Here is a 25877-nt window from a genome sequence, read left to right on the forward strand (position 1 = left end):
GGGTCAGAGTGGAGGGTCTGTCAGGATGACCCCGTCATTACACATGCCACATAGAAGCTGGGCTCCTCCAGAGCTGCTCTGACAGGAATCCTTGCTTTCTTCTTTCACTCCTTCTTTTTCCGCAGAGGCATAGGTTGCATTTCATAAAGTTTGCTCTGGCTACGGGGAGGATGTGATGGCGAATCACAGGAGGTACCATGGGAAAGTGGTTATGGTACTAGGGGCATTCAGGTAGCCACATCTGCCAACCAGGAGACAGATCAGGTACAAGCATTTGTGTGTGTGTGTGTGTGTGTGTGTGTGTGTGTGTGTGTGTGTGTGTGTGAGAGAGAGAGAGAGAGAGAGAGAGAGAGAGAGAGAGAGAGATGTATGTCAACATGTGATGTGGTGAGATGTGAGGAAGCAGAGTAAAAGAAGCCAAGTTCCTGGCACCTGCTGTGGAAATGTAGTACATAATGTGTTTCCCACTTGCCCACTACTGGGTAACGGTATATCTATCAAATAGGATGACTGCCAGTGGCATCCTCTTCTTGAACACAACATGGTGTAGCTATTCAAATGACATTTACCCCTGGATATCAGATTCTGCTCTCAGAGTGCTACACAGTTATAACCTCATTGGAGTCCACAGAACTTGTGGGCTAGCTTCTCTCCCATCCTCCAGAACTTGAAGCTGAGAGTTGAAGCTTTCTCTAGTCCCTGTGAGCCAGGAAAGATAGCCTCTGTGACTGCCTAATGCCTACCACCACCTGCACCATCCTGGAGGGGCAAGGGCAGGAATCTCCCTTACAGCAGCAGGCTAGGTGTGACTCCAGCCTTAACCTTTCACTGGGCATCTCTTCTATTTTCTCTCAGAAGAACTAGGTGTTAGTCTTGACCCTCTAAATAACCCTCCATCTGCTCCTCCCCCAGACAGTGTCCTAGTGGCTGAATCTTCTGTGGTACCCAGTGTACCCTGAACTCATTGGGGCCTTAGTCTTCCTATACATCTTTTAGAGAATTGCCCAGTTGATAATCAAGTTCCTTCTAGAACTGACCACTGGTAGTTTACACTATGCCACCAGCTAGTGATACATGCCTATAATCCAAGCAATCAGAAGGCTGAGGCAAAAGGTTAAAAAGTTCAAGGCCAGTCTATCTTAAAACAAAAACCTACTACCAAAGTGATTCATCTTCTCCAGTGTATGATTTGAGTGAATTTCCAAACTTCTTAGTAACTCACCACAGAGACCTGTTCAACACCTGCATGTTAGACCAGGAAACAGAACGTTTATGGTGATTAATGCATTGACCAAGGACACTCAACTGGCTGTAGGTAGAGTCAAACCTCCCAGAGTCAACAGAGCCCTTCCAAGTGACCAGCAGGCTCTGCGTAGGGTGTGACCTCTGTCCCTTTCCTCCAGAGTTGAAAGTTGAGACCTCCTTATTGGGAAGCCCATTTTATGTGTCACTAATTATCTCAGAAGCTTCAGCCTTCTTTGCCCCACTCCCCAAACAGAACAAGTGGCATTTGCTTCTTGCTAGCATCCTCCCAGGTCCAGGGTGAATGGTTTCCAGGAACGTTGGCCTGGCTCAGAAGCTGGCCACGGACGTGTCAGACAAGGAAACCAGTGTTCCTGGAGAGGGCAGAGGGACAGAGAGAATAAGGTTGGATTCCACACTCTCCTCACTATTGGCCTGCTTCCTCTTGGTGTTGAGTGACTGAGCACTGAGCTGAACCAAAGCAGGCCTCTGCTGCCCCCCATGGCCTCCCTGGGACCATAGCTTTTCTGGAGTGGCTGAATGGATTGTGGCAAAGCATATGGGCTCTGCCTTGATGGTATTTGGATGCCAGTAGTGGTCCCACCCATCTCTGTGGTTGAACTGAGGTCATGGTAGTATCTACTTCATAGGGACATTGTGAGGAATGTGGGAGTAGAGATGTGGAAGAGCCTACCCACACTTAGCACCATCTCCCCTCCTTCCTTGCTCATTCACGCCTGTGAGAGCTTGGTATGGTACCTGCCCTCCAAGATGATTCTCAACCTGTCAGAAGCATTCAGAAAGCCACAGAAAGTGTCTCCAGAAGATGACTTCCCATCTCTGATCTCTGCAGAAACCTGAAGGGACAACTGGTATAGCCATTCAGGAAGAGAATCTAAGGCTCTGGACTTGGAGTCTGTTGAGATATCCCTTTTGAGCAAGGTGGCAAGATGAGACACAGGGAAAGGTCTGGGTTAGTCCTGTGTTATAGTGTGTGGGATGCAAGAGATTCCAAGTGGAGGCTATAAAGGTCTGTAGTGAAAGAAGGGAGGCAGTACATAGCCCAAAGAGGATGCAGTGGTCCCTTTAAGAGACTTTAAACAGACCGGGTCACCCTTGGATTCCAAATATCTCTCAGGGCCAAGGAACCCATTCTTAGCTAGATGTCCTAATGTGGGAAAAACGCATATCTGTTCCCTCTGGGTGCCAAGGTTATGGCATTTCCTGCTGAAGAGTCCATTGCATTGCTGAGTCTGGCCTTGGACTCTCAGAACCCAACAGGGGACAGAAATGGATCTTACAGTGACTCCTCTCCAGACTCCAGCTGGGGTCCCCTGAGCCCCAGTGTTCTCCTTTGTGGTGTGCACTTTAGCAGGAGCTTAGACTTTGGCTGGATGATAAAGAGACAGTACATCTAAAGGGTTTCTAACCCTAATTCCTAATCTTGTAGGACAACTCAGTTGGTGACTAATTCTAGTTTTTATGTGTGTGTCATCTCAAAGTTCATGTTTCAAAATGTAATCCCCTGTGTGATGAGATTTGGGGTTAGAGCTTTTGAGAAGTGATTAGATCATGAGGATGAGGTTGTCGTCAATGAGATTAATGAAAGAGACTCTGACGTACTCATTTGACCCCATCCCTACGCCCCATGGTAATAGGGCACAGGAGACCTTGTGAACCAAATGAGATCTCACCAGGCACCTAATGTGCTGATGTCTCAGCCTTGGAATTTGCAGGCTCTAAACCTATGAGCAGTGAACTTCCTTTATCAAACTTAGTGTCTGGTGTTCTGTTTTATATTATTTTAAAGTCTTAACTTCTCCATTTTTGAAAGATAGTTTTGCTAGATATAGAATTCTTCACCTGCAGCATTTTTTTATTATTGTCTTTCAGCTTTCATGACTTGGGATGAGAAATCAGCTGTGAATTGTATTAAGTTGGTGAGGTCACTCTCCTGCCATTGTCAAGGGCCGGTCTTTGTGTTTGGTTTATAACAGTTTAATTATAATACATCTATATATAGATCTCTTTGAATATACACATTTAAAGTCATTGAGCTTTGGGGGCTGTGTAGGTTTTGGTTTTTAGTGAATGTGGGATATTTTCAGAAACTGCTTTTCAATGTTCTTTTTGTTTCTTTCTTTCATCTCCCTTCTCCAGACACATGTGAGTACACGTACAGCATCCCATTTTTCTTCATTATCTTAGCTCTCTCTTCCTTGGGCTGAATAATTTCAACTGGACTGTCTTCAGGTTTGCTAATTCTCTGTCTGATAAAAATATGTTGAGACCCTTTCAGGAAGTTTTTATTTCAGCAACTGTACTTTTCAACTATGTAATATGTGTATGTCTATTGCATTTATAGATGTCTGTGTATGCATTGGTGTATATTTACATATACATGTATAATCACTACTTTTATTGATATTCTGTACTTGGTGAGGCATCATTTTCATGTTTTCACCATTTTTTGGATTTATTTATGTGTATCGGTGTTTTGTCTGCTATATATACACTACATGCATGTCTAGTGCCCATAGAGGTTGAAAGAGGGCATCAGATCCCCCAGAACCAGAATTATGAAAGGTTGTGAGCCACCAGGTAGGTGATTGGAACTGACCCTTGGTCTCTGGAAGAGCACTTGTTGCTCTGAATCTCTCAACCACCTCTCCAGCCGCCAATGTATAGTTCTTCATACACTGTTCCTTTATTTCTTTTATAATATTTAAACTAAGTGGTTTAAAGCCTTTGCTTAGGTAATCATCTTATCTATGTACTTCTTCAAGGATGTTCCCAATTGACTACATTTTATATTTATGGGCCATAATATTATTTCTATGCATGTCTACTAACTTTTGGGTGCAATTGGACATTTAAAAGAATACGATGCTCAAATATAGGGTTCGTCTTCCCTTGTCACACTTTGTTGTTGTCACTGTTGGTGGTTGATACTGTTTAATTGGAGGCTTTTTAGAGCGATTTCTGTCATTTCCTTTTCATTGACATATGTGGACATCAAAATCTCTAGTCAGTTTCCCTAATGAGTGGTTAATGATTAGACAGAGAACCAATAATCCTTCCTGAAGAGCTGAGTGTGTGCTGGACATACGTTCAACATTCACCCATGCTGTTTACAGCTCTGTCTTTGTCTTCCCTTCCTGTTATAGATTGAGTTAGCTAGAGATGAGAGCATGGGGTCATTTCAGGTCTTTCCTAAGCAAGCACAAAGCTCTGAGTAGCCCAATGCATGCATGCTGCTGCTTTCTAGATTCACAGAAATCTATTGGAGTTTCTCATTGTCTCAGGCTGCTGCGATGTTAACCAACTGCCTCTGGTTGCTTTCAGAAAACATCACCAGGAAAAGGCTATTCACTAAATAGCTCAAGTCAAATACAGCCTTGACAGTGGAGGCTTCCAGAAAACCACCAGTCATGTTAGAAAGTGACAGTGCCCTAGGTATGGGGCTTCAAAGGCTTCCTTCCCTGTTCTGCCCCTTTTAGTAGCAGCCAGGCAGCTGCTTACTGTGATTTCAGGGGTTGGTTCTCACATCTACTAAAGGGAGCAAGCTAACATGCCACAGAGCATGTTGTTCTGACTGGGAGCTGTTTTTCTTGATTAAATTTTTCCTGAATCATGCAAGCCTTTGATTCTTATCCAGAGTTCTGGAAAAGGTTGATTCTGACTATTTGCCCAGTGTACTTTTGGATTTTGAGGAGGAAATATTCAGAGGTCCTTAGCCTGCCTAATGGCTCACTGTAGCCAACATGAGCTGTAAGAGAACTCAAAGATATATTACATGCCCAAAGGCATGTCCATGACAGTAAGAGTCACTGTCTTCCGAAGGGTATAATCATGATAAAATACAGGGGAGTGTCATAAGCAGAGGTGAAACCAGCTTGCTACAGCTGCCTTAAGGAAAGACTGAAAGGTTCCATCTGCCAGCAGCCTTTGTCACCTCAGACCTTTCGTTACTTCTCACCACTCTGGCCAGACCTTTAACCAAGGCTTCAGCTTTCTCATCCAAAGGCCACTTCTCCATCTGCAAGAGTCATTTGATATCTTGATAAAATTAGGAATCTAGCAGCCTACAATTGTGATACTTGGTAAAAGTCACTTTCTCAGAACCTTCCTCTGGCTTGTATTGATCACTCCCAAATAGGTGACAACTGTGACGTCTCCTCCCCAGCTACCCTGAAGGTAAAAAGGAAAAGGACAGTGTCATAGTCATCCCCACGCATCCAGACTTGCACATACTAGGTGTTCAAGTGCTGTTAGCCCTTGAAGTTGGGACTTGCTCAGGTTTTCTGATAGGACTCTGTTGTGGCCCTTTAATATGAAGCCTTAATACATATAAACCTTGCCTAAGGTTTCTGCTGCTATGCTGAAACTCCCTGACCAAAAGCAACTTGGAGAGGAGTTTGTATTCACACATCCAGGGAAGTCAGAGAAGGAACCTGGAGGCAGGAACTGATGTGGAGGCCCTGGAGGAGTGCAGCTTCCTGGCTTGCTCAGTTTGTTATCTTATAGCACCCGTGAGTACCCACCCAGGGACCGCATCACCCACACAGTGAATCCAGCCCTCCTACATCAACCGTCAATCAAGAAAATGCACTGCAGGCTTGTCTGTGGGCCAGGCTAGTAGAAACGTTTTCTCAGTTGAGGTTTCCTCTTCCCAATGACTCCACTTGTGTCAAGTTGACATAGAAGTAGCCGGCACAGTAAGCATTTGACAGGAAGAGAGAAGGAAGATAGTAGCCCCCTGAAGTTTACCAATCCGTTCATATAAAAGGCTCCAATAGGTGCTGCACACCCCTTTCCCCCAAAAGGGTTGCTACTGTTTTTCACATGAGAAACTCTGTGCCTCCCCTCCCTCAGAGTGAATGTCTGTCTGACTGTGGCCAACCGGGGCCTCCAGTCTTTACCTCCTATACCCAGCCTCTTAGGGTCTGACCCTGGGACAGATGGAAACCAAGGATTATAAAGCAGAAACTCTATAGGGCATGAGTTTGCAGCTATTATCTCCGTGCCTGAAATGGTGCCAGGACACAGGTGATGGTCATTGGATGCTCATCAAATGATTGGATCTTCTTAAGCGTAGGTGAAAGATAAGCGCTATCGAGCTTTGAAACAAGAAGCCTGGCAAGAGCAGAGAGAGCCACGTGCTCACGCCATGGTCCACGCATGGTTCAGATTCACTTCATTCTCTCATTTGCCCTGAGGGAACAACACATGGAGGCCAAGGGAATGCACCAACTTGCCTAGATCACCCAGCCAATTAGGTGGCCAGCTGGAGATTTGCACCCAGGCACCTGGTGGGCCAGGGACCAGTTTTTCCCATCCTCCACTGCTCTGGCTACTCAAGTTAGAATCAGCTAATTCACTCCCCTGTCTTTATGGAGAGGAACAGGGAATGAGCGATAGCCCTGCACAGCAGCTCGGCTGCTGGGCTGTCATTCTTGGCACTTAAAATTTGCCCAGAGCACACACCCTGTGAGCTGACAAAGGTCCCAGAACCCAGAAGTGTGGACACATGCCTGTGAACACACAAAGACATTCATGCTGCGCCCGACACAGCAAAGGAGCCCCAGGCTCCTCGAAGTGTATTTTAAATCCATTCTGACTCCCCAGAAAGTCTGGTTTTGTTATTCACGCCGACCTTTTAAACTCCATGCAGTCCTGCATTTTTCCCAAGGCCTAGGTAGGACCTGTTAATAATTGCGCTCTCCCACCGAGGCGCTGGGCCACAGCCGGCTTTCTTACTTGCTGTAAAAGCCAGTCCCCCCAACTGCTGGCAAGCTCACCCCTCTCCAGATGATCAGAAGGAAAACCCCAGCACCCCAGTCTCCAGCCGTGGGAAGAGGAGGCTGCCTGCCTGCTTCAAAGGTGAGGACAGGTGGTCCAGCAGCGACCAGGGACAGAATAAGGGCATGCGAGGGCTGGGGGCATGTGGCTGAGTTGGGCCCCCTGCCTCTGGCTGCTTTCTCCTCTCTCTGAACAAACATCTCTGCAGATAAATCTCCCTTTCTTCCTTTCTCTCTCTCTGCTGGGTTACTGCTTCAGTTTCATTAGAGGCTCTGGAAACATTCTTTGGGCTCAGCTGAGATATATAATGCGGAGAACAGAGATTTACTTCATAACCCACAAACTATTAAAAATATTAGTGTCCCCCAGAGAGTCTCTCTTAAGGATCTCTGCTCCCTTTCTGCCGCCCTCTCCCCCTGGTTCCCAGTGCCAACAATAATGCAGGCGGACTGGTTGGAGCCATTTCCTTGAAAGAAAATAAAGAAGAGATAACAGACCTTGGAGAAACCTCTCTTTGTGCCTGAACAGCATCCGTCATCCTGGATGTCTAGTGTGAGCTTTGTACTCATCAAAGCCCCTTTCACCACCAAATATCTTGTCTGATCCTCAAAGGCGTGCAAAGCGGGGTCACGTCCTCTTTGTTAAGAGGGAAAATTAAGGCCCAGGAGAAAGGAGGTGATTTGGCTTTGAGGCAAAGCTGGGACTAGAACCCAGTGCCTTCTGATTCACAGCCAATGAAGCTTTCTTTTTATTAAGAAAGACCTACTATAGTTATTACTTAGATAAAGGTTGTTGCAAAATGGATAACTACAGGCTAATCACTAGCTATATTTAATTAATTAATTAATTAATTAATTTTATCTTTGTGTGTATGAGAGAGAAGGGAGAGGGGAAGGAAGAAGAGGAAGAAGAGAGAGAGAGACAGCCTTGGGCATCAGTACTCACCTTCCGTCTTGTTTGAGCCAGGGTCTCTTTCTCTCTCTCTCTCTCCCATCAGTTGCTTCTACATACTCCATGCTTGCGGGCTCATGGGCTTCCAAGGGTTCTTCTGTCTCCACCTCCCATCCTGACATAAGAGCAGCAGGATTACAGATGTGAGCTGCTATGTCCAGCTTTACATGGGTTCTAAGGATTTAGATTCAGTTCCTCTTGCTTGCACAGCACTGAACCATCTCCCCAGCCCCACTGGGTACTTTATATTTATTTTCTCATTGACACATAGTAGTTGTACATGTTTATGAAATATATTGTGACATTTCAATACATGGCTACTATGTATATGATCAGGTCATGGTAACTGATAGTCACCTCAGATATTAAAAAAACAATGTGTTCATTTGTTTATTTAGGAAGGTGTGTGTGTCATGGTGCATGTGTGGAGGTCAGAGGACAACTTGTGGGAGTTGGTTCTCCCCTTCCACCATGTAGGTCCTAGGGAGGGAACTCAGGTTGTCAGCTTGGCACCAAATACCTCTACCGTCTGAGCCATCTTGCTGGATACCTCAGGAATGTATCATTTCTTTGTGTGAAGAACATTCCAAATCCTTTCTCCTGGCTATTTGGATTATTCAGTTAATCATCAGCCATAGTTATCCTGTGGTGGTCTGGAAATGAGGAGCTTCTCCTCACATGCACCTGCCCCTTGCACCCGCTGACCACACTCCAACCCTGCTTCCCATCCTTCTCTGGCTCTGATGCACCCGCTGACCACACTCCAACCCTGCTTCCCATCCTTCTCTGGCTCTGATGCACCCTCTGACCACTCTCCAGCCCTGATCCCCATCCTTCTGTGGCTCTGATGCACGCTCTGACCACTCTCCAGCCCTGATCCCCATCCTTCTCTGGCTCTGATGCACCCTCTGGCCACTCTCCAGCCCTGATCCCCATCCTTCTCTGGCTCTGATAACCATGGTTCCACTCTTTCTCTAGATCAACCCTTCAGCTTTCACATAAAAGTGAGAACATGTGGGTTTGTCTTTTTGTGCCTGGTTTATTTCTTCAGCAAAATGCCTCACAGTCTCATTCATGTTATTACAAGTGACAAAATTTCATTCTCTTTATGTCCAAATATTTATTGAATATAATTAACACATTTGCTTATCTGTAGATGCCCAGGTTGAGTCCCTATCTTGACTACTGTGAATAGCATGTCAGTGAACATGCACAGATGTCTCTTTGACATAATGGTTTCATTTCCTTTGGACATGTACTCAGTAGTGGGATGGCCAGATCATGTGTTTCCCATTTGCTGAGGAACTTTTGTACTGTTTTCCAGAATATCTGTGCTAATTTACATCCCCACTAACAGTACCTGACAACCCTTCTTTTGCATCCTCACTAGCATGTGTCTTTTTTTTCTTTATGATGATAGTCATTCTAACTAGAGTGAATGGTAGTTCATTTTTTTTTTTATACATCTTCCTGATCACTAGTAATGTTGAAGATTTCTGAGTGTTTCTCTCACACAAATAGATCTATGAAGTTAATTCATTTCTTGATAACAATGCCAGGTCCATAAGTAACCCCTGACCCTCACTGTCCTGACTGTCTGGCTGCAGGTCTAGTATTGAATGTCATTACAAGTAACTTACTTGGTTTTCACTAATGAAGTATTGAGGAGATGCACTGAGAAAGACCCACTTTGGGACTAGGAAGCAGGATGAAAGTTTAATGAGGGTCAAAGATGCTGCTACCTTCAGGGAGCATCCTAGGTGAGACTATTCTGAGACACAGGATGAGACTCCAGAAAAAAAAAAAAAAGAAGAAGAAGCAGAAGAAGAAGAAGAAGAAGAAGAGGAGGAGGAGGAGGAGGAGGAGGAGGAGGAGGAGGAGGAGGAGGAAGAAGAAGAAGAGGAAGAGGAAGAGGAAGAGGAAGAGGAAGAGGAAGAAGAAGAAGAAGAAGAAGAAGAAGAAGAAGAAGAAGAAGAAGAAGAAGAAGAAGAAGAAGAAGAAGAAGAAGAAGCAGCACAAGAAAATTCCTGGCCAAACAAGACAGGGATTCTGGGGTGATGTTCAGGTGTGATTCCCAAAGATGGACAGAAGTGAGGGGCATGGAAAGGGGTTTTAGTGAAACAGAGAAGCAAGTTCAAGGTCTAGACTAGAATCCAGAGAGAACTTGGCATTTTGACAGATCTACCAAGAATCCTAATATATTTGAGACATAACCATGGGATAGCCAATAGCAAGAGGCAAGGGCACCTTCCCTGGTGCTCAGAGCCAAAGTTGACTTTATCCTAAGAATAGTGGAATATAGTGAAAGACTTATGGCTGGTACGGAGTGTCTTAGTGTCATGCATGAACTTATTTGTGGAATGTTACTTGAATGTGCAGTGGATACCTATATTTCAGACTGCATCTTCAAACTGATAGGGAGGGAAGTGCAAGAGATAGGGATGAGGAGGGCATGGAAGAGAGGCTGCCTGAAGGGTGAGAAGTCTGGAGTAGCGATGGGTTGAAGTTATGGGAGGTAGATTTGGGAGTTCATTACTGAGAGGATGGGGACCAAGTTGACCCCTAGACCAGGGCATCTGCTCCCGCAGGTGAATCTCAACTATGAGCCCTTCTATAGTATAGATGTCTCATGTCCCCCAGAAGCCCATGTCAAAAGCTTAGTTCCCAGAGTCAGCAATGGCAGAGCATTTAGAAGGTGAGAGGTGGGAAGTCCTTGGGGGCTGTGCCCTCTAAGAGGATTGTGGGATACTGTGTCTTCCTCTTTTTTACTTCCTAGCCATGATGTGAGAAACTCTGCAGGACCACACTCTCCCTCTACCAGCACTTCCACCAAAGGCCTAAAAGCAGCAGTTGTCCACAGTTACAGTCAGGATTCTTTGAAACTATGAACCAAAACCACCTTTTTTCTGAGTTACTCAAATATTTTGTTATAGTAATAGAATGCTAACCATCTGAGCCCTGTTGAGTGTGAGGAAGCCAGGCACAGAAGAGGGACATGCCTTGGTGCCTGCCCGACATTGTAGAAGACAGGTTTAAAAAGCAAATCTCCTGGGCTGTGGGGCTCCTGAGCTCCCCTCCCCCATGCCAAACCCCTCTAGGGCAGAGAGAAGAGACTGAAGTAAGTCCTCTAGGAACTATCTGGAGGAGCCTCCTTGTGGCCAAGTGGAGCCGTCTGTGCAACCCCAAAGTCTGAGAAGCCAACACGTTCTTTGTGTCTCCTCCTCCAAGCCCCCAGAATATAAAAAATTAGCGTCTTGTAAGCATCTGTAAAGTCAACACAAAACCAGTCCTGATGTCACAGCATAAGGGACAAGGCAGGCACAGCACTCCTCTGGGTTACTTAGGGCCATTTGGTTCCCCTGAGTCCATCTCCTTGGCTGCCAAGACCCTCCCTCCCTAGCTCACATTCCAAACTCAGGGTTAGCCTAAGTAAGATCTACTGTACTTCGTTCACATTGCTATCACTGCTGTAGCCCCACAGTGTGGACAAAGACTTAGGAGATGCACGCACGCACGCACACACGCACACAGGACCAAGGCAGCCTGCTGTGGCCCAGAAACCAGGGAAGGAGAGGATTGCTGCTGGCCCTGCCTATCCCACATGTTTGTGATGAGACCCTTTTCCACTGCACTTTTTATATGTGTGTCTGGTGCTCTGATCTCTTAGCGGCCTGACTCTCTAAGGTACAAGTGCTTGACTTTGAGACTCATTTTGTTGTTGGATGACATTCAGCTTGTATTTTCTAGTCCAAAGGACTGGGAAAAACTGGATGGCTACTCCTAGGAGAGTCTGGGGACGGGAGCCCCAGTCCTGACCAGGAGCCATATAGACAGACGCTTTGAGGAGGGGGCATGAACTCTGCCCTCTGCACACTTGGACTGCAAAGGGGAGTCATTCACTGGGTGCCCCTTCTATGGCACTCAAAGGCTGTGGAGGGCCCCAAGCCACCTGCTAGTGCTCCTCCCATGTTCTAGATTATATAATATATTATATCTAGATTAGATAGATAGATAGATAGATAGATAGATAGATAGATAGATTACATATTAAGCCACCTCCCCTCATCCTCCAGGTAGAGGCAACAGTGGGAGAGGCTTAGGATCCCAGGGTCTGTTTTTGAAGGAGGGAAGTTCAGAAGACTTCAAGACACCAGAGACAACCAAGGAAGAGGATATGGCTGCCCCATGGAGGTGGAAACACAAGAGTGCAAACTGAGCCTTGAAGGCACACAGAGAGAAGGGATCTTCTACTGTTTAAGTCACCCTACTGTGTGTAGCCCTGCACTGAGTCCTTAAATACACATTTGAGTTCTTATCTCAATCAAGCAAGTTAGGAAAGGCTCACTGTCGCCATCTTAACATGGGGAAACTGAGGCTCCCAATTCAAGATCATGAGACTGGAGAGAAACAGTCTATGTGTCCCAGGTTAGACTCCTATTACTTCCTCAAGCTCTAACATCTCAGCTCACTTCATTGATCTTCGAAGTGGCTATTCTCAATGGTGATGGCCTAATGTGAGCTTTTATTTTTAATCCTCCCTATTAATAAAGATGAGGAGGCATGTCTCATTGTAGCCAAAATATAGGTGGCTGCCCTTCCTGGGCCCCAGCTCCTGTTCTCAGAACACTGAGAGTGACTACTATGGGAGTGGTTTCCTGAATAATCCCCTGTTCAGGTCCCCTTCTGCTTCCTCGAGACTGGGAAACCTCAATCCCACCACGGTGAGGAGAGGGTGGTACCTTCAGAGGAGGAAAATGCTTCCTTCAAGCTTCTGAATTCTTCTGCAGCTCCTTTGGCTGTCTCTACCCCTGATGCTATGTGTCGATGCCATCTAAATCCCCTGTGCAGAGTAGAGAGGCTAAGGAACTTGCCGTGCGCAATATGGAGATCGCGAGTTGGGCCCTGGAGCCAGGTGGTCCCAGTGCAGACACTGACTGCTGGTTGGAGAGATCAAACCCATCCTTGGTGCTACCTGCACATTTCCCTGATCCTTTCACATTTCTGGACGGACACACACACACACACACACACACACACACACACACACAGCCTCTGGAGAATTTGCCGGTGCTTCCTCCTTCACAGGGCCTACCAGCTGGAGGCTAACACTGAGAAGCCTGCAGACATGGGTAGGATCAGAGAGGACAAAGCATACTGAGTAGTCCTAGTGGGAACCCCTGGAACACTTTCCTCACCATCCTGTAGACACAGCCTCCCCATCCCCTCTCACAGGAAGCTTGGACCGAGTAGGACTGGAGGGTCATGCTTTACTCAGCATTGCCCTGTCTCCCAGTATGAGGGTCGCTGCAGAAATACAACACTCAGGGCCTTGCCCGAGTCTTTTCTGGAAGCTTCTAAAGGGTCTCTCCTCCAGGAATGGCTCCCTAGACTCATCCTCTACCCTGACAGTGCTTCTCAACTGCATTTGAATTCTGAAGATGTTACTACCACAACACAAGCATCTCAGATGCTAATCTTTTTCTATGTACTTGTTTTAAAATAAATTACATAAAATGTGTAATATGTTATGAGTTGGGTTTATTTTAAATAAATTATGTGCCATGAATTAAATTACAAGCAAACTTGATAAACAATATTAAGCTGTTCTTTCATCTGCTCCTATCACAGTGAAGTCTGTTGCTCCTGCCCTGGCTCTGGATGATAGATGGAGCCCACTACAGGTCACTTCAAGCCCCATGGAGTGCCTGCCTGGCTTTTAAAACACATGTGGTGTCCCAACCAAGTCTCACCAAAAGTCTGGGACCTCACTCATCTGAGAATCATTGCTACTGTGTGACCAAATGTTCCTTGAGCCCCTACCGTCTCTGAGCCCCAGGATTTCCATTCTCATGGAGTCTCTGACTTCTCCCTACTGCACAAGAAACCAAAGACAGTGAGGGTAGGGGCTTGCCCCATGCCACCCCAGAAAGTTAACTGAAAGGAGGCAGAACCTGCACCCTGGCCCTGGACTCCCAGTCCAAGGCCCTCACACTGTTACAACCTCAGAGGATCTCTTTTCCTTTGGGAATGGGAAAGTCAGCTACACGCAGAGAAACCAGCAGCTTTCTCCCAATTTACTACCCACTGAAGAAAGTGTGGGCAGTGATAACAGAGTGAGTGTCCTTCTGAACAAGCTGGGTATTAAGAGACGTGTCCAGGAGCCCTGGGTCCCCACCCTTGCAGGGCTCAGAGTTCAGTCCCAGAGATCTATAAATTCATCCATGCAAATCCACAAAAAAAGAAAAAAAAAAAGATGTTCAGCCTTGGTGGGTTCCCGTCTGGCGGTAGCTTGATAAGAGAAACTTGAGCTTTGTAAGAAAGAGCAGAGGCTTTGGAAAACTTGTGAGTAGTAAATTGGCTTTGTGTATGGTGGGCACATACACATCTGTGTGTGCATGTACATATGTGTGCATGTGTGAACATGGGAATGAAAGCCAGAGGTCAGCCTCAGGTGTCGTTCTTCAGGAGACATCCACCTTGTTTTTTGAGACAGGCTTTCTTGTTAGCCTGAAGCATGCTTTGTAGGCTAGGCTGGCTGGCCAATGAGCCCCAGGGATCTGTCTGTCCCTGCTTACCCACCACTGGGATTATAAGTATCTGCCACTGAGCCTGGCTTCTAATTGTTTTTTCAGACCCCCGAGGTATGTGAGAAGTAAATGTAAAGACAGCAATGTCAGGTCATAAAGGTGAGGAGGTAGTAGGGTGCTGTGGAGGGTTTTAGAGCAAGACCAGTATAGTCTGAGTGCTGCTATCAGCCAGTCATTCTAGTGGTGAATCTGGTGACAGGTCATGGCTCTCTACTACAAGCTTTACTGTCCATGTTTATAAGCTGGCTGCCTGGTATTTGGTGCAGATTGGGCGGTGCCTTAAAGGACATCAGCACTTCATTCCTGCTCATGTTCCATGCACAGAGGCATCCAGTTCCTTCTCCTGCCACAGCTCCTCACTCACTCAGCAGCGTTGGAAATGCTACTTCTGGGGTAAAGCTGGGCTGGCCACTTCATTTCCTCACAGGGCATGTGATGAATGTGCTGGTCAGCCTGGCCTCCTCCAGCAGGCAGCCATTGCTAATCGGGTGCTGGGGGTCTTGCCTGGCTCAGGGAGGGTGTGGGCTGGGTTCCCTGGGCCTTTTACAGACTGTTTATGATGTGCTGCTGTGGTAACTGCCTATGATTAGGCACTCTGCAGGCCACTCAGGGCCAGGAACAATGGAATGAACAGAAGGAGAGGAACTATTGAAGGGTCAGGAGCCTCAAATGTCACCCTCAGTAATTCATCCTGCACCTGTTCCCAACTTCTTGACTACTAGGGCCTCTCTCCTACACATCCCTTCTCTGCCTGTGTCTTCTGCTGGCAATGAGTTTGCAAACCGGACTAGACAAGGCGCGGCCTTGGGAGTCAGGTAGATGTGGGGTCAAGTGCAACTTCCAATATTCGCCAGATGGTCTTTGTGCCTGGACAAGCTGTTGCATTGTGCTAGACCTCAGCCTCCTCCTTTTTAAAGTGGGCATGGCAGCCCCATCCACCCATAGGTGGCAGTGAGCTTGCTGGGTGGGCGCTCCTCTGTTACAAGGTGGGGGGTCAGTGGTGGTGAGATTACTGGAGTTCAGAATCTAGTCTGCACAACGTTGAGTGAAGCTGGAGCACTCATCAGTCATCCCTCCATAGCTCTGCCTTGGCAGAAGTGGGAAAAACTAGTTTATGAGTATCTGTTGCATAAAGAGGTGGTAGGTCTACCCTAACCCTGCCTCTCTCAGTGAAGGTGGAGCAAGTGAGAGGGTGTGTGATCGTGGATTTCTTGGGGCCTGGTGCGCCATCTCTGCAAGTTACAGCTAGGATTGTGGGGGATGGGTGCTTCCCTTTTTCTGTGTTCCTTGATCCTGCTCCCAGCCTGGGGATTCTTGAACAAGTGTCCTCATATGCTAAGTGAAACGACTCACAGCAGCCCTGTAATATTGGTACGAGTTACTAGGAGGAATTCTGGGCTCAGAAAGGATAAGGGAGTCACCAGCCTACCTCCCAGGACCAGAATGGACCCATTCTCTGCGCTTTCCTGAAAGCTATTCACATTATCAGACATCTGAGATGTTTCCAACAGAGAGAGGGTGTCACTGTGCTGTGTCGGGCCCAGGTAGAACCCTGATTCCTGGAGGCTCTCAACTATCACCCTCTGTTCAACTTCCCAGCGGAAGAGTTCTGGAAGCCAGAATTCTTCACTACTGGGCTGTGGCTCTGCCTTGTGAAGACACAGAGGATACGCTTAAATGGAGGACCCCCCTGGCTCTCTGTACCCTTTGTGCTGATCCTCTGTGGCATCTCTGCTTACAGCAGGATGAAACCTTGCTTCCCCCATGTCTGTTCTCAATCCGAAAGGAGACGGCACCTCCCTCCTCCTAGACCATTATCTCCACCAGCTCTCTCTACCCCAGCAAAAGCACACACTTGGTTTTAAAAGCAAGCGTACCTATGGAAAAGGCCTCTCCCTAGCTGAAGACACCAGCAAACTTCCCCCTCAGTCAGAGAACGCAAGCAGGGGCTGGCACTCTGGGGCAAGGAGGCCAGGCAAGGTGAGAAGGCCTGCCTCAGCAAAGGCAAGGCATGACTGGCAAAGTGCCAAGGCCTCCCCATCCCCCAAAGCCTGCAGCCCTAGTCAGTGACCCAGGCACGACCCCGCTGGGGCAGTGAGGCCCTCATTCTCACTTAGAAGTGAGGTCAAGGAGGCTTTGCAATGCATTGCCCCAAGAATGTGCTGACAGTGCAGCGGCTGGTGGGGTTTTCCTGTGTCTGTTTCTCCTGTGCAGCGAGGGACCATCCCTTTGCCTTCTGAGTCCACACCAGGACTCCAGACCACAACCTACAGCATCTTAGGGGACCCATGAACAATAACAAGACCTTGTCACACCAGTGGCTTTGCTAGGCCAGGCCAGTGCTCTCTGAGTCCCTGCGGGCCTATCAGGACCATGTCCCCACCACTCTTCCATCCAGGTGAGGAAGAAATTTAGCCCTGGATTGAGAGGCCTTCAGAGCAGAGGATATAAGGGACCTTCTCCAAGGGCATGGCATAGGTGGCACTCCCCTTGTAGGGCATGCTGCCTGAGCCCACAGCCCTTCCGGCAAGACTGCCTAGACAGGGGTAGTGAGTGCTCTATCCTGGGCACAAGTCAGCGGTAGTGTTATGGGCCGCAGATATTGGAGTCTGGGAGCTACGAGCTAATGTTTCCAGGTTCTTTCTTCTTCTTCTTCTTCTTTTTCTTCTTCTTCTTCTTCTTCTTCTTCTTCTTCTTCTTCTTCTTCTTCTTTTGCTTGTTTGTTTTTGTTTTTTGTTTTTCCAGAGCTGAGGACCAAACCCAGGGCCTTGCGCTTGCTAGGCAAACGCTGTACCACTGAGCTAAATCCCCAACCCCCATTTCCAGGTTCTTATGTTCTAGGACAAAGAACTGGACAGAGGTGGATGAACAGTGATAGAAGCAGAGACAGACCACTTTCCAGGACAGAAGTAGAAGAAGCTTTGAAGGCTCAATAGCCCTGAGCCGTGCCAGTTCAGCACTTTACATAGTGCTCACCTGCCTTCTCCAGGCTTCCCTTCAGCATGCCCTGCCCTTCCACACAGCCATTGGCGGGGTTCCTGGTCTTCCCTCTGCTCTTTGGTTTCTATTATATGCTAATCTTTAAGCCCCACTCTGCCCTTGAGCTTCACTCTCCTGTAGGTCTGTCACTGTCATCCATTCTGTCACACCCATCCCCCCACTGCTTATGGAAAGAAGGGAGAAAGGAGTCTCACAGCCCTGTCTGGCCATTTAACTTCTGCATGTTTCCTCATCTCTAAGGTGAGGTCTTGGTAGTACCTGTTTGAAAGAGTAAAAGCATAGGATGCTGTGGTGGTATTGTGCTCCCCACAATATTGTGCACCCTAATAAGTTTTTCTGGGGTCACAGAACAGACAGCCACTAGAACAGAGCCAGAAATGGTAGCTAGAAAATGGGTCAGAGCAAGCCATAGCAGAAGTTGGGTGGTGGTGGTGCAGAGCAAGCCATAGGAGAAGTTGGGTGGTGGTGGTGGTGGTGGTGGTGATGGTGGTGGTGGTGCATGCCTTTAATCCCAGCACTGGGGAGGCAGAGCTAGCCGGATCTCTGAGTTCAAGGCCACTTTAGAAACAGCTAGGCATTGGTGACACACGCCTTTAATCCCAGAAATCCAGCCTTTAATCCCAGGGAGTGATAGCAGAAAGCAGAAAGGTATATAAGGCGTGAGGACCAGGAACTGAGTTAGTTAAGCTTTTGGCTGGTTTAGCATTCAGGCTTTGGAGCAGCACAGTTCAGCTGAGACCCATTCTGAATGAGGACTCAGAAGCTTGCAGTCTGAGGAAATAAGACCAGCTGAGGAACTGGTGAGGTGAGGAAACTGGTTTGTTCTGTTTCTCTGACTTTCCAGCATTCAAACCAATAACTGGCCTCAGGTTTGATTTTATTAACAAGACTCTTTAAGATTCCTGCTACAGGATGCATGTTGTCTCTAGTTGTCACAACCTGCAAGATAGCCCATTTTACAGAGGGAAACATCTCTTCGCAGAGATCTAGCATCCAAGTCCAAGGCCCCTGACTGAGCTGGTGACTAGCAAAGTCAGATTGAACTCCATAGTCAATCCCCTAGCTCAGGGCTTTTCAAGGTTTGCCTGCTCATAAAACCTGTACACAGAGAAATTTTTACACAACCCATGGTATACAGATATATAAAATAGACACACAAACCATTTGCTGATAACAAGTCATGAAAGATTTATGTATTTTATGTGTTTTGACTGTATGGATGTATGTGTACCAGGTGTGTGTCTGATGTCCTTGGAGGCCAGAAGAGGGTGTCTGATTCCCTGGTACAGAAGTTATATGGATGGTTGTGAGCCCCCAAGTGGGTGCTGAGAATTGAACCTGGGTCCTCTGCAAGAGCAAGTGTTCTTAAGCAGTGAACCTTCTCTCCAGCCCCGGCAAGCCTTGGTGTATGTGCAAGCCTACCATTTATTAGAGATGAACGTGCATCTGCACAATAATGAGGTGGACATACTTGTTTATTTTTACACAATGAATTAAATCTTGGCTGAATATTCAATTCTGCTGGATACAGAACATCTTCAACATTTCTCAGAGTTTGATGGATACTTTGGTTTCATAACCATCAATTCAAGAATGCAACTGTGCATAAATATATACTATAAAATGGCAAGAGTGTGTTTAGGGCCACTTCAGAAACTGTTGGAAATTCCATCCTAATCTGAAGCCAAAATTCATTTAATGTTTTTTTTAAATGAAACTTGAGTCAGCAATGTAAATAATTTAAAAATTCATACATTCTAACATAATAGAATCCAAAGATATGTTAATGTGATACTTACATGCTGAGGAATGATGGCAGGAGAAAAATAGAAAGTCTTTGTTTCTATAATTAACCCATTGTTGTCTCTACAAGAACAGAAAACTCTGTGTGTGTATGTGTGTGTGTGTGTATGAATGTGTGTGTGTGTGTGTATGAATGTGTGTGTGTATGTATGTGTATGAATGTGTGTGTATGTATGTGTATGAATGTGTGTGTGTGTATGAATGTGTGTGTGTGTGTGTGTGTGTGTGTGTGTGTGTGATGTGTGTACAGTGCAGGGTGCACATTTTCTGTGCAGAACTGAGTCTGCAGTGAATGCCCATGATGTAACATAGGCTAACACTGCCAGAAACACCTGAGATTAATCACACATCTGATTTCTTGAAATAAATTTTGGTCATTTCAAGTTCAGAAATTATTTACTGTTGGACATGTGTGTGTGTGTGTACCCATCTAGTTATGTAATACAATATGGAGTTATGACCGACAATTTAAGAAGGTGGGTGCTAGATGACCCTAACCTCTCACCCTCAGGGACAAAGAAGCTCAGCTCAGTGAGTGATGGGCTGTGAGGGACCTCTTCAAGTCTAAGACAGCTAGATATCTGCCTTTCACCCCAGGACCCAAAGGCCAAGTAATGGCCATCCTGTGGAGTTCACAGATGCCCAGAGGCAAGGCTGAGCACTTCATACTCTAAGCCAGCTCACAGAGATGTAAGAGAGGAAGAACACACTGAGAGGAGTGAAGTCCATGGACAGATCAAACCTGTAGATGTGTGTGTGTGTGTGTGTGTGTGTGTGTGTGTGTGTGTGTGTGTGTGTACAGTTATGATTGTGTAAGACAGTGAGAGTGTTCACACCTGGACATGTCATTGCAGGGAGCTATGGAAGGGCTCAGGAAGAATTTTGGTGTCTGCATGTGACTGAGTACTTGTGCACGGTGGGAGAGATATTTACAAGAGGGCACGCATGCCTTGTGCAGTGCTTGGGTGGGCAGTGAGGTTTATTACATTTTCGGGTTGGCTGAGAGTTCGTCAGCAATGCCTCCACCTTCCAGCCCCATGATTGTTTGCCTCCTTGGATGTCTGCATCCGCTGCTTCGGAAAAGAGGTGACGACAACCTGAAGAGGGTGGATGAGGTGATGGGGTGGGGTGGCCTGGAGAAGGACTGACTGTCAAGGAGCGTCTGTGGCCACAGGTCTCTCTAGCCTTTCTATAACGACAGAGTGCAGATGAGTTCAGGAGAGCCATAGGCCAGTTGAGATAGACAGTCAGGCTCCTGTTTCATGTAAGGGCAAAGATGTAACGGGCTAGCTACTGTTGGGGCACAGAAATATGACACAGGCCTCTGGGTGCCTGCCTGGAAGGTATACAACCAGCTTAACTTCATGTCCTGAACTCTGATGCCATTGATTCCTGTTTCCCCAGCCTGATCCCTACTACTGAGACAGGTTCCTGCAGGCTCACCGTGTCCCACTTAGCTCAGGGCTTTCTTACATGCGGGTGAGCACTTGGAAGAGGTGAACAGATTCACCTTACCTGTGCAGGTGAATGCCACCCCAGGGCCCTTGATTGCTAGTGTGAGTCCCAGTCACCTCCATAGCACAGAACCTTCTGCAGAACAGCCACGGGGACCACTGGCCACTGCCTGGCTGGTCACTACCTGTGTAGCTCCCTGCTTAGCATTATCATGTGAAAATGACACCCCAAAACTGCTAGAGCACTGTGGGAGAGGCAGAGGGAACTGTCAGTGCAGAGCTGACAGCCTGTGCAGCTGGGGTGCAGCTTTCTGAAAGAAAGCAATAAGGAAGGCAGACACCAGCCCACATGCCCAGAGGAGGCTGAGGGCAGAGGTGCCCAAAGACCCAGGAGATAAGCTAGATCAAATCATGCAGTTACCTGTGTGACCTTGACAACCTTTGTGGAGTTTAGTGCTGTTATCTGGATAACAAATGTTATTTTTTCACAAGATTTAGAAGGTAAGAGTATGTAGAGAGGAGATGGACTTGAGACCAGCAGGAGAGGTCCCTGGCCTATATTATAGAGGAAGGAGGCTAGCCTGGCTGGAGGAAGAGAGTGGGGAAGGGCAGCCCAGAAGCCACAGCCTGGCTGAGAGCTCCCTACTTCTTTCCATTTCTTCTTCTCTTCAGATACTGTTTCCAGGGGCCCTCACTAGCCATCTGGGGAGCTGACTGGTCCACGGTTCCATAGCCACATCATCGCAGTGTCTATGTCCGAACAGGCTTCCTCATGCTCTGTGATTTGGGTGACTCCTTCCCTCTCTGAGCTTTGTGAAATGAACAGTCAGCCTGGTTGGTGTTCAGCGCCATCTTGCTCCTCCCGGAGAGCAAGCACTCTGATAGGCTGGGGCTCTGCCACAGAGGTACAGCCTTGCAGGAAAAAGACCAGGCATGGTGATGAAATGAAATGTCAAGAGTATCATTCATTCATTCATGAGACACTGGGCATGTTTTCAGTGGCAGGGCTGGAGATGTGTTTATGAATGAAAATCACTGGGCTTCCTCCATCATGGGAGGTCTTTCTTTTTGGAGGGTGACACAGTAATGTGGAAGAGAAGGGTTTAAAGCTAGAGGACAAAGGGTAGCAGAAAATGTGGTGACAGAGTGCCTAGGAAGGGGTCCACGTAGGGAGAGTAAAGGCCAGTCGGACAGAGTTTTGTTCTGTGGCTCCATGCAGAAGTTTCCAGGCACAGATATCTCCTTTACAAATTTATCCTGAGGTCCCTGGTCTGCACCGCATAGAACAGCACTATGTCCAAACCCACCTCACAATCCAGGGCTGGAAAGAATGAGGCAGGCGTCCCTGAGCACTGATTAACTTTCAAGTGACTCTGCTACGCTGGGTGCAGTTGAAGTTTTTAGCAAGTCTCCCGGGATCCCAGGCAGCTTCAGCTTCAGCCTGAAAGAACTATTAAGATCCAATCAAAACAAATAAAGTCAGATCCAGGAAAGCGACGTGTTTGTGACTGCAGACCAAACACTCAGGGTATTCAGACAGAAACCCAGCACCCCACTTCTTACAGAGATTCCTTACTGGACTGGCATGGACCCATCCTCACCAGTACCTCCTCTCAAAGGCTCAGAGCCATGGTACATAGCCAGGACACAGCTTTGGACCAAGCAGGAACTTGTGGTGAGCAAAGAGAACAATCAGTTCCATGGATGCATCACACGAGGTGTCTGAACATGTGTCCCCATGATGTGTGGCCAGACTGGCAGCAAGGAGAGTCCTGACCATGGGCAGGGGAATGGAAAAAGGCGGGCCTTAGAGCACAGGATCTAACAGAATCAGAAACTAAACCAAGCACCTGGTGTGGCGCGCTCACCTGTAATGCCAATCACTGGGGTGGCTGAGGCAGAAGGATCATGGCTTTGAGGCCACATGGTGAGATTGTCTGAAAAATATTGAAGGAAAAGAAGAGGAAAAGGATGCAGAGGAGGAGGGAGAGGAGGCAGAACCCCACAGGATGGCCATTACTTGGCCTTTGGGTCCTGGAGTGAAGGGCAGATATCCCCTAGATAAAGCATAAGGGGACCAAAGATGATGAGTGTAGATGCTAGCCTGCGCTGTCACCAGGCAACACACACCCAGTGGGTCAAGCTAAGATGCTAAACCCTTATGCTTACAGCTAGATACCCCATGAATAACTCTGGACATCTAAGTGAAGCAGATGAAAGCCAGGACAATGCTGAGGAGAGTCATGACATCCCTGTTGCCTCTTGATCTTTCTCTGCCTCCTCCCCGTCCCCCTGACCTCAGTGAATATTGGATGCTTCAAGCTGGCATTCCTCCTTGGCCCGTGGAAGAAAATCGAAGGTGTTGTGGAGAGAAATCACCAGCAATAGCAGAAGCAGCTGTCCATTCTTAAGGTTCATAGCAGCCAGCAGGGAAGCCACTGAGACCCCAGCAGCCCACTGGCTGCTAAGTGCACTGGCCCTGTTGGAGACTGGCCTGCAGCAGCTGTTCCCTGCACGTGCTCAGGATCTCCTCCTTGGCTCTGGCTGGCCCTCTGTTTCTCTTTGCAAGCTTCCCAGACTCCTAGATGGTTGCTGGCCTCCTGTGCCTACCCTGCAGTCCTGCGAGCCCTCCTTCCCACTGCCGTGCCCCCCCATGCCGCGGCTCAAAGGCCCCTTGTGCCTGCCGAGGCCACACCGCCTGCACACAGAGCTGGTCTCTTACCTCATAAACGGCTAATTTGTTACATATTTTCTGACGCTGTAAATGGGAGAACAAAGACCTTTTCTCTCTCATATTTTTGTTCAATTATGTTTGTGGGGGAACCTGATCCCCTTCAAAGGGGGGTGGGTGCTGCTGGGGTAGAAGCCTCCTAGGCTAGCTGAGCCAACAGCCCACAAGAGTGGCTGAGCCCTGCTGGGCCTGGGTGCCAAGAGCATGGTAGGGAGAATGGGGAGAGCAGCCGTCAGGCTCAGAAGCAGCCCAGATGAAGGTGGACTTCTTCAGGGCAAAAGGCCTCCAGGAGTTCCTCAGAGGAAGACCCTCTTTCTCAGCCATCCACAGTGGGCTGACAGGAGCATAGAGGACAGTCTCCTTGTCACTGAGCTGACAATCATGTGTCAGGGGCCATGGATGGGGAGGTGTGTGTGCACCTTGGAAAGGACTTCCATGCTGAGAACCCTTGGGCCATTCCTGAGTCCCTCTAGCTCTGAGCCCCTCATCCACAGTCAGATCCACCTCTGGGTTCCCAGCAAGCCCCCTCCCCTCAAGTACACTTACTGGTTTTAAACCAGGGCTGAAGGCTATGCCTAATGGAGCTGGCTGCCCTCAGGGTGTCACAGCCATGCCCTTAGGTACCAGAGACAGGAGAACGAGTAAGGGAACTTGGTCCCTACTCTTGTCACAGCTGCATAGACGGTGGTAGGACCTGCTTGGCACAGGGTAAAAATCTTCAGATACACTTCATTCATCTACCACTTGCTGCCCGACCTTAGGTAATTCACTTAACTATTGTGTCTCCTTTGCCTCTCTTGTAGAAAGGGAACAAAGATTAAAAAACTATTTCATAATTATTGGAATGTGTATGCAATAAAACTGGCGTAGAACTTTGCACAGTGTCTGGCACAGAACCCTCATTGGTAGTTGATAACATTACAATAAGACATTAAATAAATATTAACCTCATGTGTGGACAAAGACAAACTCTTATCAAAAGAAAGAAGGAAGGGAGTAAGAGAACTTTGAAGGGTACGTACCCCTGAGCTGATCTATGGAGCCAGGGAAGGAATCTCCAAGAGATGGCAGTTAAGCGGTAGCTGAAATGTTAAATAAAGTTTGTGGGGCAAAACAGGGGCATGATGGGAAAGGCATACCTGGACCAGCATGTGCAAAGTCTCTGAAGTGGGAAAGAAGGAACACGGCAAAACAAATGTGTAAATCAGCACATGAAGTTAGTTAAAACGCAGAGCTCAGAGGACAAGGGGCAAGGGAAACCTGGGGAGAAGCAGAGCCCTGCCGAGGAGCACAGAGAGCCCATGTGGAAGCAGTTTGTCGTTATGTCTAGAGCTGTAGTGTGCTCCCATTTATGATGCTCATAGTTCACAACATCCAGAGCTGGCCTGTCAGCTAGAGATGTTCAGGGTACCAGATGCAGTCTGGCCCCTGGGCCTCAGGGCCTGAGGTCATGGTGTGCAGTGTCTCCATGGAAAAACAAGAGAAAAGAGTAGAGGGATGAGGCAGAGGACACAGAGAGAGAGAGCCAGGTCACAGAGCCTAGCCAGAGAGTCCAAGACCACATGATGGAGAGAGGTAGAGAGGCCACTTGGTGTTTGTAAGCAGGACTGAATAGCATCAGTCTTGCCTCCAGGACTCCTGGACCATAATAACTCAGATCATAGGCCATGTGGTTGACCATAAGTCTCTCTGTGGCTGGGATAATGTGATTTCTATCCTGTCTCTGGATCTCTGTTTTTCCCTTACATATACATAGGCACATGCAATATTGGATGTCACTCAGAGACCTCATTCCCAATCCCAGGGCAGACCAACACTTTGGTTCGTCACAACTGACCCTTCTGGTCACAAGAGCCCAGAAAAGGAAACCCCAGACTGGAACTAGGATCTAGGAGACCTTTGTAGAGAGAGTAGGTAGGGAAGCATAGGCTGGGAAGGACGGGCTGAGAGAAGCAAGCACAGAGCCCCAGAGAGAAGTTAAGGTAGTGTCATGAAAAGCCAGCATAGGCCTAAGGCCCTGGAAAAGATTCTGGCCAGAGGCTGAAAGGCTGAGCAGGCTTCCAGCCCACCTGTGGTAGATTCTGAAAACATACGAGCCCTTAAAAGCTGTCCTTTGAGGGTGGCTTTCTGTACCCCACCCACACCCCACCCAGCACATCTAGACCACCCGCCCAGTCTGGAGGCTGATTCGCACTTATCTGACCCATCTGCAGAGCTTTGCTCATCCGGAATGAGTTTGCCTTTTCTGTGTTCTGGCCCCGAGTCTGATGCTTGGGCTTCGGTTTGACATCCTTTCATCTCATATTC

At 47.6% G+C, this 25877-nt stretch overlaps 1 protein-coding gene and 1 long non-coding RNA gene across 2 annotated transcripts in view; one reads left to right on the forward strand and one right to left on the reverse strand.

Annotated features, from left to right (window-relative positions):
* Positions 1 to 8104, reverse strand: part of LOC118577215 — a 74608-nt gene extending 66504 nt beyond the window's left edge. Inside the window, exon 1 of the long non-coding RNA XR_004944181.1 lies at positions 7990 to 8104. This is a non-coding gene — a long non-coding RNA (uncharacterized LOC118577215). The remainder of the gene's footprint in view (positions 1 to 7989) is intronic.
* The window catches only part of Trabd2b (TraB domain containing 2B), a 202299-nt gene that overhangs the window by 134685 nt on the left and 41737 nt on the right, over positions 1 to 25877 (forward strand). The gene's annotated exons all lie outside the window — the stretch shown is intronic.

The sequence above is a fragment of the Onychomys torridus genome, chromosome 2, assembly GCF_903995425.1.
Source record: "Onychomys torridus chromosome 2, mOncTor1.1, whole genome shotgun sequence".
In the NCBI taxonomy this organism is placed as follows: domain Eukaryota; kingdom Metazoa; phylum Chordata; class Mammalia; order Rodentia; family Cricetidae; genus Onychomys; species Onychomys torridus.